The 14,469-nt window shown below is 52.1% G+C and overlaps 1 long non-coding RNA gene across 1 annotated transcript; it reads right to left on the bottom strand.

Moving 5' to 3' along the window:
- Positions 1 to 8,878: 8,878 nt before the first annotated feature.
- On the bottom strand, positions 8,879 to 10,969 carry LOC119086496. The gene is made up of 3 exons (XR_005089794.1): positions 10,886 to 10,969; positions 10,217 to 10,457; positions 8,879 to 9,404 (listed from the first exon to the last, which is right to left on the bottom strand). It is a non-coding gene; the product is annotated as an uncharacterized LOC119086496 (long non-coding RNA).
- Between the last annotated feature and the right edge of the window lie 3,500 nt (positions 10,970 to 14,469).

Genomic DNA, 14,469 nt, shown 5'->3' with positions numbered 1-14,469 from the left:
GTCGTAACTAGGTTTTGTTATGGCGGCAGTTTGCTTCCGGGTAACAAAAAAAAGTCTACATCAGTGTCTGTTGTATCCCAACAGAGCACCCCCAAACAGTGGGCTTAGGACAATGGTAACCACCTCTCTTGTGTATGGATTTGGGTGACTGGGCTGGCATGGTGCTTCTCACTGGGGCCTTGAGTTTTCGGGGGAAGCTGCAGGGCTTCATCCACACTTTGGGGGCTCCAACAAGGACGACACTGGTAACTCAGCCTGGGTGGTGGCGGCTTCTCAGGTGTCTCCTTAGGATTCTGGGTAGCTGGCTTTCTTTCGTGGCAACTGAAGAATTCCAGCGTGATTGTTCTGAAAGGAGCCACAGCTATGTGAGCTTTCACAGCTGAGACTTAGAAGTCACTGTCATTTGCGACATCTGGGGACCTTCCGGTGCTCCCAAATCCCCATCCAGGTTGAAAAGGAGAGGAGAGACAAGGTTTCTCTCTCTCTCTCCCTCTCTTTTATCATGTGGTGTGTGTGTGTGTGTGTGTGTGTGTGTGTGTGTGTGTGTGTGTGTGTGTGTGTGTACCACTTGTACATGGGTGCCCACAAATCTCAGAATAAGGCATCTGATATCCTGGATCCGGGATGACAGGCAGTTGTGACCCAGGCAACATGGATGCTGAGACCCAACCCTGGGGTCTTCTTCAAGACCACTGAGCCATCTCTCCAGGCCCAGACCTGATTTCTTGATGGTAGAAGAGCCAAAGAATAATGTATACGTTTTAAAGTTCTTAAGACGCCAGGCATGATGGTGCACACCTTTAATCCCAGTACTCTCTCTGAGTTCAAAGCCAGCCTGGTCTAAATAGTGAGTTTCCGGCCAGCCAAGCTTCATGGTGAGAACCTGTCTTTAAAACCCTAAATAAACAGATAACTATAAACCTATAAGAGGTTAATACATCCAGGCCACAGAGCTAGAGAGGGACAAAGTTGAGATTTGAACCTCAGATGTACCTTGCTATAGACTCACACCCTTAAATGCCCTCTTAGTTAACAGTGCTCGTGCTGGGCTGGGCTGGAGCCCAGGACTTCATGCATGCCACTGAGTCACACCAGAGTCCCAAACTGCCTTCTGCCGCCATAGAGGCAGGGAGCCTACATGATGTCCCCAGACAGGAGACAGTCGTGACCTGCACACATCTATTCAGCTTCCTTGCTGAAAAGCAGAATAACCCATGTGATGGGAGGTCCTCCTCCTCCGGGAAGTGTGGCAGCCTGGCTGTGAAGGGAACTGCTGAGGCCTCCCTTGGGATCTTTCTTCCTGTAGTCACCAGTCCCTTGGGGGTGATTTCCATGTCACTGTCCCCATTGCCTGCAAGGCACTGTCTTGTCAACTTGTCCCCGTGTGGGAAGGAAGAGTATCCTTGGGACCTTTCAGGAGTGTCTGTCAGACTGAGGATGGAGCTCAGTGGTGGAGTGTGTACCGAGCCCGCATGAGGTCATGGCCTCAGTCCCAGCACTGGCCTGGGAATGGGCTCAGGAGAAGCTTCCTCTAAAGCCCGGAGGTTGTTCACCAGAAGATTCAGATCACTTGGGAGGCTGAGGCAGAAGGATCAAAGCCAACCTCTACCTGAGACCCTATCTCAAAAAACCTGGACCAATACTTCCTATTCTGAAGGACACTTTGGGGCAGACGGCAAATCGTCCAGGAAACAGGAGGCAGGCAGGCAGGCAGGCAGGCAGGGCCACCGTGCACTGCGCCGTGGGGCCTGACCACAGTCGGCACTGGAGAGAGGCCTGAAACCCAGCCTCACATTCCACCCGCCGAGAATTTCGCCCTGATGAGAGGTTATGTCTGCCACAAGGAAAGCGCAGCTTTTTCTAATTTGCCCACCCAGAAAGGGGGCTCCTTCCTTTAACTCAGTGAAGACACCATATTCTGAGCAACAGCAGGGGAGGGCTGGGAAGGCAACAAGATAATGTACTAACCTACTTCACATCCCAAGCCATAGAAATCAACCTGACAAACCATAATAACAGATTTATTAAATTTCCAGGGGGAGAAAAATTGAGCAATTGAACCCCTGGGAAGGCAGAAGCCATGGCAGGTCCGAGGAGCTAAATATCTCTCCTCACTAGAACATTCCCACTAAAGCAAACATGCCAGCATTTCCCAGGCTCCACCTCAGGTCAACATTCCACAGTCTGGAGAGGAAGAATCTTGGGGGGTGGGGTGCTCACAATACCACAGCACACCAAGTGGAGGCCAGGTAGCCTAGTGTGTGCCGTGAACCAGAGGCCCTGCCTCTGAAGACTTAGACCCAAGGTTGTCCTCTCCTTCACATATGTGCCGTGGTAGTAGACACACACACACACACACACACACACACACACACACACATGCACGTGCACGCACGCACTCGCGCGCGCACACACACAATACTGCCAGCCAATGTCGTGATCTTTGTCTCACTTCGTCTCTGATCACCTCACAGCCTCTGACAGTGCTACAGAGGTGGATGACTCATGGCTCCCGCCTCCAGTGACAGTCCTCCTAAGGAGAAGAATTTGAACTTGAGTCTCTCTGAGTGCGAACAACACTGATACCCAAGAGCTTTGGTGCACGGCAGCTGTCTTGTGTTGCTGCATCTGGAGGGAGGGATAAGATGGCTGAACACTCAGGGATCTCCTTTGTGGATGGTTACAGCAGGCTGGCCTCTCAGGATGCTGTGGGAAAACCATCCATGACCTATTGGCCCTTCCTGGAGACATGAGTCCTAAACAAGGCATGGAACTATTGTAGATAGCTCTTGGAGGGTTGTGTGGCTCACAGTTGGGACCTTTTCTCTGGGGACCATCCTAACACCCACGGGGAGTTCTTTCAAAAGGCTTGTCCTGGAATTTGCACGCTAGTCAATCCTGGCCTTTGCCCCCTCCAGGAAGTCCTCTCTGACCACCTCCCACAGAGTTTTCTCCCTTCTGGGAACTACAACTCTCATTTAATAGTTATTTCTTCTTCTTCTTCTTCTTCTTCTTCTTCTTCTCCTTCTTCTTCCTCTCTCTCCTCTCCTTCCTCCTCTCTCTCCTCTCCCTCTCCTCTCCCTCTTCTACATTTTGTTTTGTTTTGTTTTTGAGACAGGGTTTCACTATGTATCCCTGGTTGTCCTGGATCTCGCTCTGTAGACCAGGCCGGCCTTGAACTCACAGAGACCCTGCTTCTGCCTCCAGAGTGCTGGGATTAAAGGTGTGCTGGGCTAATTCTATGTAATTCTAGTCTTTGTTATTCTCCTTAAATCATATTGAAACCACAGTGAGGGGGAAACTATCTCTAGTTGTTGGGGTTTTTTTTACATTTACTTATTTACTCTCTCTCTCTGTCTCTGTCTGTCTGTCTGTCTGTCTCTCTCTCTCTCTCTCTCTCTCTTCTCTCTCTCTCTCTCTCTCTCTCTCTCTCTCTGTGTGTGTGTGTGTGTGTGTGTGTGTGTGTGTGTGTGTGTATAAGAGAGAACAACTTTCAGGAGCTAGCTCTCTCTTCCCACCATATGGATCCCAGGGATCAAGCTCAGAGCATCAGTTTTGGCAGCAAGTGCCTTGACCCCCTGAGCCATCCCCCCAGCCCAACATGCCACCTTTTAGCACCTAAGGAGTCAGATTCTTAGAAGTCTAGAGAGATGGATCAGCAGTTAGGCATACTTGCTGTTTTCTCAGAGTTCAGTTCCCAGCACCCACATTGGACAGTTCATAACTGCCTGTAACTCTGTCTCCTAGCTTGCTCCATTCCTCAAGCGAGGGAATACAGTGCATGCACAGACATGCACTTCTAAAGTGGGGGGGGGGAGCACACCTCCATCCCAGGGTAGCTTCTTGAGGACAAGTCCTCTTCTAGCCCTCTCTTTGGCTTGTCTTTCTCTTTTACTTCTTCTGCTGTGGGATGTTGTTCTGTATGCTGTGAATATGTGTTGCTCTGATTGGTTGATAAATAAAATGCTGATTGGCCAGTAGCCAGGCAGGAAGTATAGGTGGGGCGAGCAGAAGAGGAGAATTCTGGGAAGAAGAAAGGCTGAGTCAGGCGTCACCAGCCAGACACAGAGGAGGCAAGATGTCAAGGCAGAACTGAGAAAAGGTACCCAGGCACGTGACTAAACATAGATAAGAATTATGGGTTAATTTAAGTGTAAGAGCTAGTCAGTAATAAGCTGGAGCTAATGGCCAAGCAGTTATAATTAATATAAGCCTCTGAATGATTATTTTATAAGTGGGTTTCGGGACTGCAGGGGCTTGGCAGGACCTGAGAAATCTTCTGAATACATACTTCACTTTAGATATGGAATGAAGCTGGGCGGTGATGGCGCACAACTTTAATCCCAGCACACTGAAGGCAAAGGTAGGTGGATCTCTGAGTTCAAGGCCAGCATGGTCTACAGATCAAGTTCCAGGACAGCCAGAGCTACACTGAGAAACCCTGTCTGCAAAACAAAACCAAACAAAGGAATGGAATGAGTAGGAAGAATAAATAAAACCGAGTGGATGCATAATTAACTAAAAAGCACACCCAACAAGGCAGTGAACCCTAAAAACACAGTGAAGGATTATTTAGATTATCTTCTGGGCATGCCTGTGAGGGATTATCTTTTTTAGGTTAACTGAGGTGGGGAGACCCACCCTAAAAGTGCGTGACCCCATTCCCTGTGCTTGGATGCTGGACTGCATACAAAGGAGAAGGTAGCCAAACGTGAGCATATGTTAATCTCTGTTCCCAGAGTGTAGATGCAAAATAAGTAGTTGCCTCAAGCTCCTGCCTCCAGGGCTCCACCTCCAGCCACCTCACCTTTGAACAAACCCCTCCTTCCCGAAGTTGCTTTTGCCAGGGTATTTTATCGCAGCAATAGGAAAAGTAACTAAGACAACGTCCAAAGTTGTGACGTCAAACACGATCATGTGGTTGCTAACGTAGGGATGGGAATCCTAGGGTGGTAGGTGAAGAATAAGGGGGATATTGAAAGGAACACATCAGTAAGACGAGTGAGGTGTTTGTGCGGAACAGCACAGGCAGAGTGCCATCGAAGGGGACAGTTAACATTGAAAGCTGGGTATGTCCACACATGCTTGTAGCCCATGTTGGGAGACAGACAGGAAGTTGCCTCAAGTCCCAGATCCCACAGGCTGTCCTGGCAAGCTTCATGTCAGTGAAAGACCCTGTCTCAAGGGACCAAGACAAAGAGTGGTAAAGGAAGACACTAGTGTCCTCCTCTGGCTTCCATATAGGTGAGTGCACTTGCACACACACACACACACACACACACACACACACACACACAACGATACTGTATAGTCAGTCCTTGGGAGCTCAGGCATTAAAATCACCCAGCCTCCCAAAGAAGACAAAAAACACAGTGAGATTCCATGTTAGAACAGCTAAACTCAAAAGACATTGACAATACCAAGTGCAGACAAGCATGTAGAGTAACTGGAACACCCCATACACTTTTCATGGAGTATAAACATGCACAGAGTGTAGATGCTTAAGAAAAGAAGCCAACAGTGGTGGCGCACGCCTTTAATCCCAGCACTCGGGAGGCAGAGCCAGGCGGATCTCTGGGAGTTCGAGGCCAGCCTGGGCTACCAAGTGAGTCCCAGGAAAGGTACAAAGCTACACAGAGAAGCCCTGTCTCGAAAAACCAAAAAAAAAAAAAAAAAAAAAAAGAAAGAAAGAAGAGAAGACAGCTGCTTTCTCTTACAACAAAATGCCTTCCCTAGGACCCAGCAACTCCACTCCTAGATATATTTACCCAAAAGACACACATAAAAAGATCTACACAAAACAATCACAGCAGCTTTACTTCCAACAGCCACAACTTAGAAGCCGTCAAAGTGTCAGGCAAACAGATAAGCTGTTTTTAATAAAAAAGAAACCAACTATGAATACACACTGTGTACGGACTTCAAAAACACTGCTGAGAAATCAGAGACACACTGTGTGACTCCATCCATCTTCAAATCCAAAGCCAGATGACATTTAAGGGATGTGTCAACATTCAGAAGGGCAGAGCCTGGGAGGGTGGGACAGGAGTTCGGGGGTGGGGAGGGGGAGCTAGAAAGAGGATTCAGGGAACCTTTTGGACTGATGGACCTGTTCTGTATGCCAATGTGATGTTAGGGACACGGAGCAAAACGCACACTGGGGAGCTGTGCTGTGCGTTAAAGGGCCTTCGAGAAGGCCCTGCAGGTAGACATTTGCCGCAGATGTGACGACCTGAATTCTATCCCCCAGGACCCACATGCTAGAAAGCGAAAACAGACTCCCACAAGTGGCCCTCTGAACCTCCACGTGCGCAGCGTGCAACGTGGCAAGCGAGGGCCCGTGTGTGCGTGCACACACAAAAGAATAATAAATTTAAATGCTTTAAAAAAAAAAAACAACTATGCGTTTTGTTCTCCTCTTTCACGCTAAGTTTTAAAAATTATACCTGTGGTGCTTAAAAGGCACCCCCCACACCCACACACACACACACACACACACGTACACACGCCGACTAAATCAGGGAGTCCTCAGCACCCTGAGCGGGAGCTCCAGCTTTAGAGGAAACATCAGCCCTCAGGTCCAGGTCCCCAGGGTGACACCCTCCCGCCCCTCCCCCACCCCGGCCGGGACACTTGCAACTGGACAGGCTTGGCGTGCCCCCCACCCCACCCCACCCCACCCCAAGCTCCCAACCCCTCTACCCAGTCGCCCCTAGCAACCAAGAAAGGACTTGCAAATCCTCAAAGTGCAGCCGCCCGGAGAAGAGGGGGGGCCCGGTGTCAGCGAGACAAGGACACATCCAAACTGCGGGGTAATTGCCGGGCTCCTAATGCGCGGCCCTTTGTGCGGCGGCGCGGAGCCGATGCTCCCAAGCCCCGGCCTTTCAGGCGCGCAGGGGGCCGGACGGCCGCGCTCCCGCGCTCCGCGGCGCATAATTAATCGGCCTTCACAGAATCGGGGACAAAGGCGCCCATTCACCCCGCCGCTCCTCCCCTCCCCGGGATATTGTTATTGCGAAAAAACTGCAGCCAGCTGGGCCGCAGGGCAACGTCAGCGCTGTGGGAGAACCGGGCGAGGAGACCCGGAGTTGAGTTCTCTCTCCTTTCCGAGAGATCGGGGATCAGGGTGGCCGGGAGCCGGGGTGAGCAGGGCCCAGGGTCCCTTCTGAAGGCTTCAGGACTTCCTGCAGGCCTTGTGATTTCCGTCGGGCTCCCAGGAGCTGGAGCCGTGGAAATGGGGATGGCACGCGCCTAGGCTGGCTTCTAGGGGAGCGTAGATGGACGGTACCTGCTCAGGCTAGGCCCGACCTGTGTCAGGCCCTCCCCAACACCAAAAAGAATGGGTCTGTGGTATCAGCAGTTACAGTCAGGGCCTCCAAGGAGTTACAGGTGGGGGCGCTTGCCTGGGCCTCATGTACCCTTACCAAATCTAACTTCTAAAGTGTGAGCCTGATTTACGAGATGGCTCAGTAAGGTGCCTGCCATTAAGCCTGGAGACTTCCGCTCAGTCCCTGTATCCCACACGAAGCATGAAAGGAGAGACCTCTGCATGTGTCCATCTCCACCCCAAGCACTTCACCCACCCGCCCATCCCGCAGTAAAGATAAATAAAATTATTTTTAAAACAAAATACATTGGGGGTCTTAGACGTCTGTATTTTCTTGTTCTTCAAGCCCTCCGAAGCCCTCTGAGAGTTAGATCACCACTTAATACAGCTGCGGAAGATCGCTCAGCTCCACCACCCCAGGTCATGGGCGAAGAGACCATCTACAGAGGTGAATTGACTTGGCCTGCATCACCGAACGGAGCTGGCACTGGACCCTGAGCTGTCTGATTGTGAACAAAAGCAGGGGAGTGTAGAAACTGCTAAAACAGGAGGCTCCGGCCTTCAGAAGCCCAAGCCCTCCCGGGCTGCTCAGTCCTGGACTGGGTGTCTCAGTCCCTCACTGAGACTGGTCTAGCAGGTCAAAAAGACTGGCGTGTTCTGTTCAAGAGGTCATCGGGGGTTCTCCTGCCCGATTCATCCCAGGTGCCTTCGAGACCAGGCCCAAAGGCTTCCTGGCTTTGTGTCAAGCAACCGCCCACCAACCTCAGTCATGGCTGGTGGTGGCACCAGCCTCTCACCACTCAGAGGACCAGGCCTGTGGGCTCCACTCCTCTTCCAAGGCCAGTGTCCCCCACTCCCACCCCCACCCCCCGCCCAGGCCTAGCAGAGGCCCAGGTTCCAGGCTGGCAAGGCTGGCCTTCACCTTTACTACTGAACCCAAGGCATTAGGCACCAGTTCATGCCTCCTCCCCGGAGCAGCACCATGGTTTTCCAAAACCTCAGCGTTCTGAATCCCTCCCAGAACAAGCAGGGGGTTTTCCAAAACCCTGCCTGCCCAGACCAGCCCATCTCCCTGAGACATTCTGTCCCTCGGCTGTGCTTTGGAAAATGTTCCCTTTGCCTAAGACTTCCAGGCTTGAGCAGGACCACAGGACAACGAGCCAGACCACCAAAGAGCCCCAGTCCTCCTGGCAAAATGGAGACGGGAAGCCTTCCTTGTTTGCCGAGGGGCCTATTCTGGCCTCCAAGGCACAGAGGGTGCCTGACCAAACTGCCTCTGTAGTCAACATACCATGTCGGACACTGGAAAGGCAATATCATATGACAGTCACATCTGTGGGTGGGAAAATGCACAGAAAATTCTAGAACAAAGTGGAGGAAAACAAAGCGAAACAGAGTTCAGTCAAGGCCCAGCCAGGCCTCTAAGGGAGCAGACCAGCTAGAAAAGCAAACTCAAGCGCGGGCCCCTGAGGCCAACACAGTTTTGAGAAGACCCCAGTGGCTGGGACACCAGCCCGGCATCATACAAATGGGTAGTCGAGCTGAGTCCCGCAAAATAAGCTTTATTTACAAGCTAGAACACCTGGGTCTGGAGGAAGGCTTAGCTGCAAGGAAAGCAAGCAATGTTAAAGAATGTCCTTGAAATTATCTCCCCCCCCCAACCAGGTAATTAAAAGGAAAAGGTCCGAGATGTCTAACTTTTTTCTCAGGTGGTTTCAGAAACGGAAACAATGGGTGACTCTGGGGGAAAGGCGACGTAGCGATGCCAGCCTTCTGCTAGCCTTCCAGTCTTCTGCAGCCGCTGGGCACACGCACACCACGGCGTCAGCATTCCCACACCCAGGCACGGTACCCACTTCTCTGTTGCCTGCAACCACATCCCCTAACACATTCCCACTCAGAAAACAACCCCCACTGCCCTCCATTAAAGCATTTTGTGAACCCCAAACTGGTTTGATGATCCTTAAGGGCAAGTTGTGCGTTACTGGTCTCTGAATTCAGCTAACCTTGTGCTTTGTGACTGCTCAACATCCCCCAAACCCGCATCCAGTCGTCGACCCGTGGACGGATTCCAGTGCTGAGGGAGAAGGAAGGAGAGAGAAATGATCAGTGGGAAGACTGGATCAAGAAAAACAGGAGATTAAACAAAACAAAACCCAGTGTGGTGGTGTAGACCTGTAATCCCAGGACTCGGGGTGTGGAGGCAGGAGGATCAGAAATGAAAGGTCAAGCCGTGGCTACATAGCAAGTTAGAGCCTGAGCTACAAGAGAACTTTTCTGAAAAATAAAGGAAAGGCTGGTTGTGGTGGCGCGCGCCTTTAATCCCAGCACCTGGGAGGCAGAGCCAGGTGGATCTCTGTGAGTTCGAGGCCAGCCTGGTCTACAGAGCGAGATCCAGGACAGGCACCAAAGCTACACAGAGAAACCCTGTCTTGGAAAACAAAAACAAAAATAAAGGAAGATAGCGGAGCCCACATGGATTTTTACAGTCCTACACACTCATGCCAGAGCTGGTGAGTCTTTTCTTTAGCCAAAGCTAGTTAGTGAACGAGCAGCCAGGCCCGGCAACTGGGCCACCTAGCCTGGACCAACAGGTTCTTAGCTCTCAACAGTGCACTTCTTAATCCTTGCCTCACTCTCCGACCGTTTCAAGTGTTTGATTATTGTCTCCTCAAGGAGATGAGAGATAGAAGTCTCGCTCCCTCCCGCCTCCCCCTGGCCATCCTCACGGCCTGGGAGAAACACTGGCCCACGATGAGCCCCACTAGACGCCGGTTCCGCGAGGAAAGGGACTCCGTGGTCTAACCTATGGCACTTCTCACAGCAGCTGACACACACTGGCACTCAAGCGGAGTCCTGAGTGGGGTTGAGGTGAGCAGCTGTCCTCACCAGGGCACACCGAGCTGGCTGTTTGACCTCGGATGGTCAGTGGTGGAGTCAGCACCAGTGAAGACGCACATCCTCAGAGCGGGTCCTTCTGCTACGGCTTAGAGAAAGACTGTGACGTGGTTTCGGGGGCTGGCATAACATGCCCCATGTTGGGATGGAGTCTTCTCCTGGTCCTGGGCACAGGAACCCCTCTGGAAGAACAGCTCTGCTCAAGCACATTTCTGGTGGGGGGCAAGACCTTCTGGAAGAGTGTTGCAGGTTGACGTAAGTAAGTCACGGTTCCTCCATCCCCACCCATCACTGCCAGGCTCCAGCACTTGAGCAGGGAATATCTGCTGTCAATCAACCATCCAGTTTAGGGTATCTTATTATGGTGACTTGAGTTGTTCCTTTGACCTCCTATGGGGGGCTGGGCACCCAAAGCTTCCTCCTTCCCAGCCTCTGTCCTACCTCTCTGTCCCCTCAGGGGCAGTCATCACCTGGGCCTCTGAGGTGACTTGGCTTGTGCCCAGCACATTTCACCTTTCCTTCCAGCATTAAAAAAGCCAGGCATCCTGGCTGAGAACTCTCTCTCTCCTCCCGATGCCCGTTTCTCTCTCCCTTCCTCCTCTTGTTCTGACCCATCCCCCCCATCTAGTTCAAGTGACAAAGCATGGATCCAAATCAAACCTCTGTCCTGAAGCCCCTGCTGGATCTCTTCTGGATGACTGCCTGCCTGCCTTCCTCCCCCAGCTCCTCTAGCTGTGGCCTCCATCACCCTCACCTCCACCCCTCCATCCCCCACCCCACCCATTCACCCCCCACTCCACCCCCCACCCCCCCTCGCCATTCCTGTTTGTGACCGGCTTTCTAAATACAGCCAAAACTTCCCCTTTCTGCCCAGAGGGCCTGCAAAATGTCTGCAGAAGGTCAGCAGCTCTGAGAAGGTTATTCTGCAAAGTTTGGCCGAAGCCAACACCCTCCAGCTCCAACCACCGTTTCCATCTAGGCTCTGGAAGAAACTATGCCCTCCGAAAGTGGAGAGAGGCGCACACAGTCCCCCTACCCTCTGCCCACCTTGTCCGGAGAGGGGTGAAATTTATAGACAATTCACTGAATCCAGAGAGGGGCGGGATCTTGCAGACAACTCATTGAGGGTCCCAGATAACCGGGTTATATAGGAAAGCATCCCAAAGGTTGACCTGGATTCTGCCTGCCCCTGCCCCAGTGCTGGGAGGCCCTGGGTGGTTACCAGTGTCTTCTAAAGCCCCCTCATTTCTGGAATGAAGGGCTAGTTTAGTAGATTGGCCTGACCCCTTCCAATCTCTGGTTCCCTTACTCAGCCATTTCTCCCCAGGGTGCTCTTGTTCAATGATTGGAGAAACGGACTTGGCCGGGGATACTCCATTGAGCCAGGGATACCTTAGAGTAATCACCATTCCAGCCCAGGGTTCCTGTGTGGGACCCAGTGCTCTTTCTGTGATGACACTCTTCCCTCAGGAAAGCAGTCCTCTCAATCCTGTCCACAGAGTCAGGGACGACTCCTCCTGGGGAGACAGATAGACAGGCAGACAGACAGACAGACAGCACACACACACACACACACACACACACACACACACACATATATGTATATATATAATTTATTTAACTTTATTTTATGGGCATTGGTGTGAAGATCTCCTGGAACTGGAGTTACAGACAGTTGTGAGCCGCCATGTGGATGCTGGGAATTGAACCCAGGTCCTCTGGAAGAGCAGCCAGTGCTCCTAACCCCTAAGCCATCTCTCCAGCCCCCTGGGGAGATTTTATAAGCATCCCTGGCCTGTCCACTTCACATCAAAGAAGTCAGTCTATCTGAGAAGTGACCAGGTTACTCCGACTGAGCAGTCAGGGGTGAAGGTCACTACAGAAGGGCTCCCAGAGGCTAAGACAGTGCTGTCGGGCCAAGGCGACACATCCATCCACCTCCTCTGCTGAGCAGGAGTTCGGGGCTGCGGAAAGAGCCCTAGTACAAGTGTCTGTCATGAGCGGTGAGGCGGGCGCGGGCCATGTATTTGCGACCCAGCCATGGAGGCCTGGAGGCCCTGTTCTAAGGACGTTGTACAACGCCAGCCTCCAGGCTGTGGTCAGCGGGGAGGGCTTCGTCCAGATTGAGAAAGGAAAAATAGAGAAGAGAAACCAAAGAGGGGGGCAAAGTGCGTGAAGGAGATAAAGACCAGAGGAAGGAAGAAGGGCCGGAGTCGGAGAGTCATGGGAATAGCATTCGGGCAACAAAGCCTCTCCATCCTACCCCACTGGCTCTCCGCCATCAATCATTCCCCCAGGCCAGGAAAAAAAAAACCCTCTGCTAGCCGGGCACAGAGCACAGGACACAACCCCCGCCCACAGGGTCCAGGACAGAAAATCGAAAGCAGACAGGTGCCACCTCTGAGCCAGAGAGCCCTGTGTGTCCCCGCTGAGCCCAAGAGGCCCCGTATCCATACACACAGAGATGCTGCAGACGCCACCACCACCACCACCTCTCCTCGGTACACCAGAACCATGGTCTCTTGCAAGCGCTGAAGCAAAATAACTTGGCCATCCCAAGGCCAAATCAGATTCTGGAGACACTGGGCATCTTATCAGGGGACCCAAATGCAGCTGTGGCTGAGCCCTGTGACCCTCCCTGATGGAGACATCTCTCCCACACTTCATCTGCCTTCTGCAAAGACATACTATCAGGAAAGGCAGGCTAGGATGTGGACTCTGCTGCCAGCCAGCTCCGCACCTGTTCCCTCGCCCATACAGCCACGTCCAATAGACCCAAGGGAGAAGACCCCAGAAGGCCTGCCCCCAGAATGTGGCACTCATCTCCACTGTACCAGGGCCACCCTTTGCAAACCTAAAGAAAATACAGTCGTGAGAGAGAAAATCCATGGGGCGTGTAGCTCGGGGACAGAGCATTTGATGAGCACGCACGCATGCATGCATGCATGCATGAGGTCCTAAGTTTTGTCTTCAGCACCACAAGAAGGGAGAGAGGGAGACAGAAGGGGAACTGAGCAAAGGGTGTGAGCAGGCGGTTATCAGAGCTGGGGGGATGTGTGCAACTTGGGGGATATGGAGTAAGCTCACCCAGAGGCCTCCATCGGTGAGGGAGAGCAGTGAGGAATGGGGATGCCGGGGATGCTGGGTCGGAGTCTAGGGGGCTTTTGTCTCCCCGCCTCAGAGGACACTTGGCAATGTCAGCATCCATTTCTAGCTGTCTCCATGGGGGTTGGGCTACTCACATAGTGAGAGAGACCAGGGAATACTGTTTAACATCTCACACTGCACGGGACGGCTCCAAACCAGCAGGCTTGAACTACCAGATATGCAGAGTGGAGAGACTGCGGCCTAGACACACGGATAAACAAACAGGTACTGCACCGTGTCAACAATTTTAAAATTAAAATAAATAAAAAATGAGTTGGGACTGGCAAGATGACTCAGCAGGTTAAGGTACTTGGTGCCAAGCCTGATGACCCGAGTTCAAACCCACAGGACAGAAGGAGAGAATTGGCTCCCAAAAGTTGTCCTCTGACCTACACACACACACACACACACACACACACACACACACACACACACACACCTTTGCATCCTGTGCCTAAACATACAAAATAAACTTTTTTGTTGTAGTTGTTTTGTTTTTGTTTGTTTGCTTTGTTTTTAGACAGGGTCTCTCTACATATCCCTGACTTTCCTGGAACTCGCTATGTTGACCAGGCTGGTCTCGAACTCAGAGATCCGTCTGCTTCTGCCTCCGAGCTGCTGGGATTAAAGGCGTGCGCCACCACACCCGGCCAAATGTCATTTTTAAAAAGACAGTCTTGCCTGGAGACAGATAAAGGAACATCAGGAGCCGAGACACAGAATTAATTTAAATAAATAAAACGCAAGCCCAACAGCGAGAGCTCTGTAAGGAGCCCACAGTGTGTGGGGGTGCTGTCCTTGGATCTGTGGCTTCCCGTCTCCACTCCTTCTTCTGCGTACTCCAGCATCCATCTGGGGCCTCGGGCCGGAGGGACCCCCTGTCTCACCCAGAGAGGGAGGAACGGTTTTAGGTTGCAGCGCAGCAGCTGCCTCTGCAGCCAGATGGAGGTCAGGAGCCGAGTGAGGTGCAGTCGGGCGGCAAAGGGTGGGCGAGAGTGACTGGGGCCAGAGGAAGAGGAAGAGAAAGAGGTGCTGCAAGTTTCTGTGTTACACAACGCGACAAAAATACCAGACAGCCTGGAGGCCACAGGGAGAAG

The sequence above is a fragment of the Peromyscus leucopus genome, chromosome 22 (assembly GCF_004664715.2).
Source record: "Peromyscus leucopus breed LL Stock chromosome 22, UCI_PerLeu_2.1, whole genome shotgun sequence".
Classification (NCBI taxonomy): domain Eukaryota; kingdom Metazoa; phylum Chordata; class Mammalia; order Rodentia; family Cricetidae; genus Peromyscus; species Peromyscus leucopus.
This window is presented reverse-complemented; position numbering and strand designations above follow the sequence as displayed.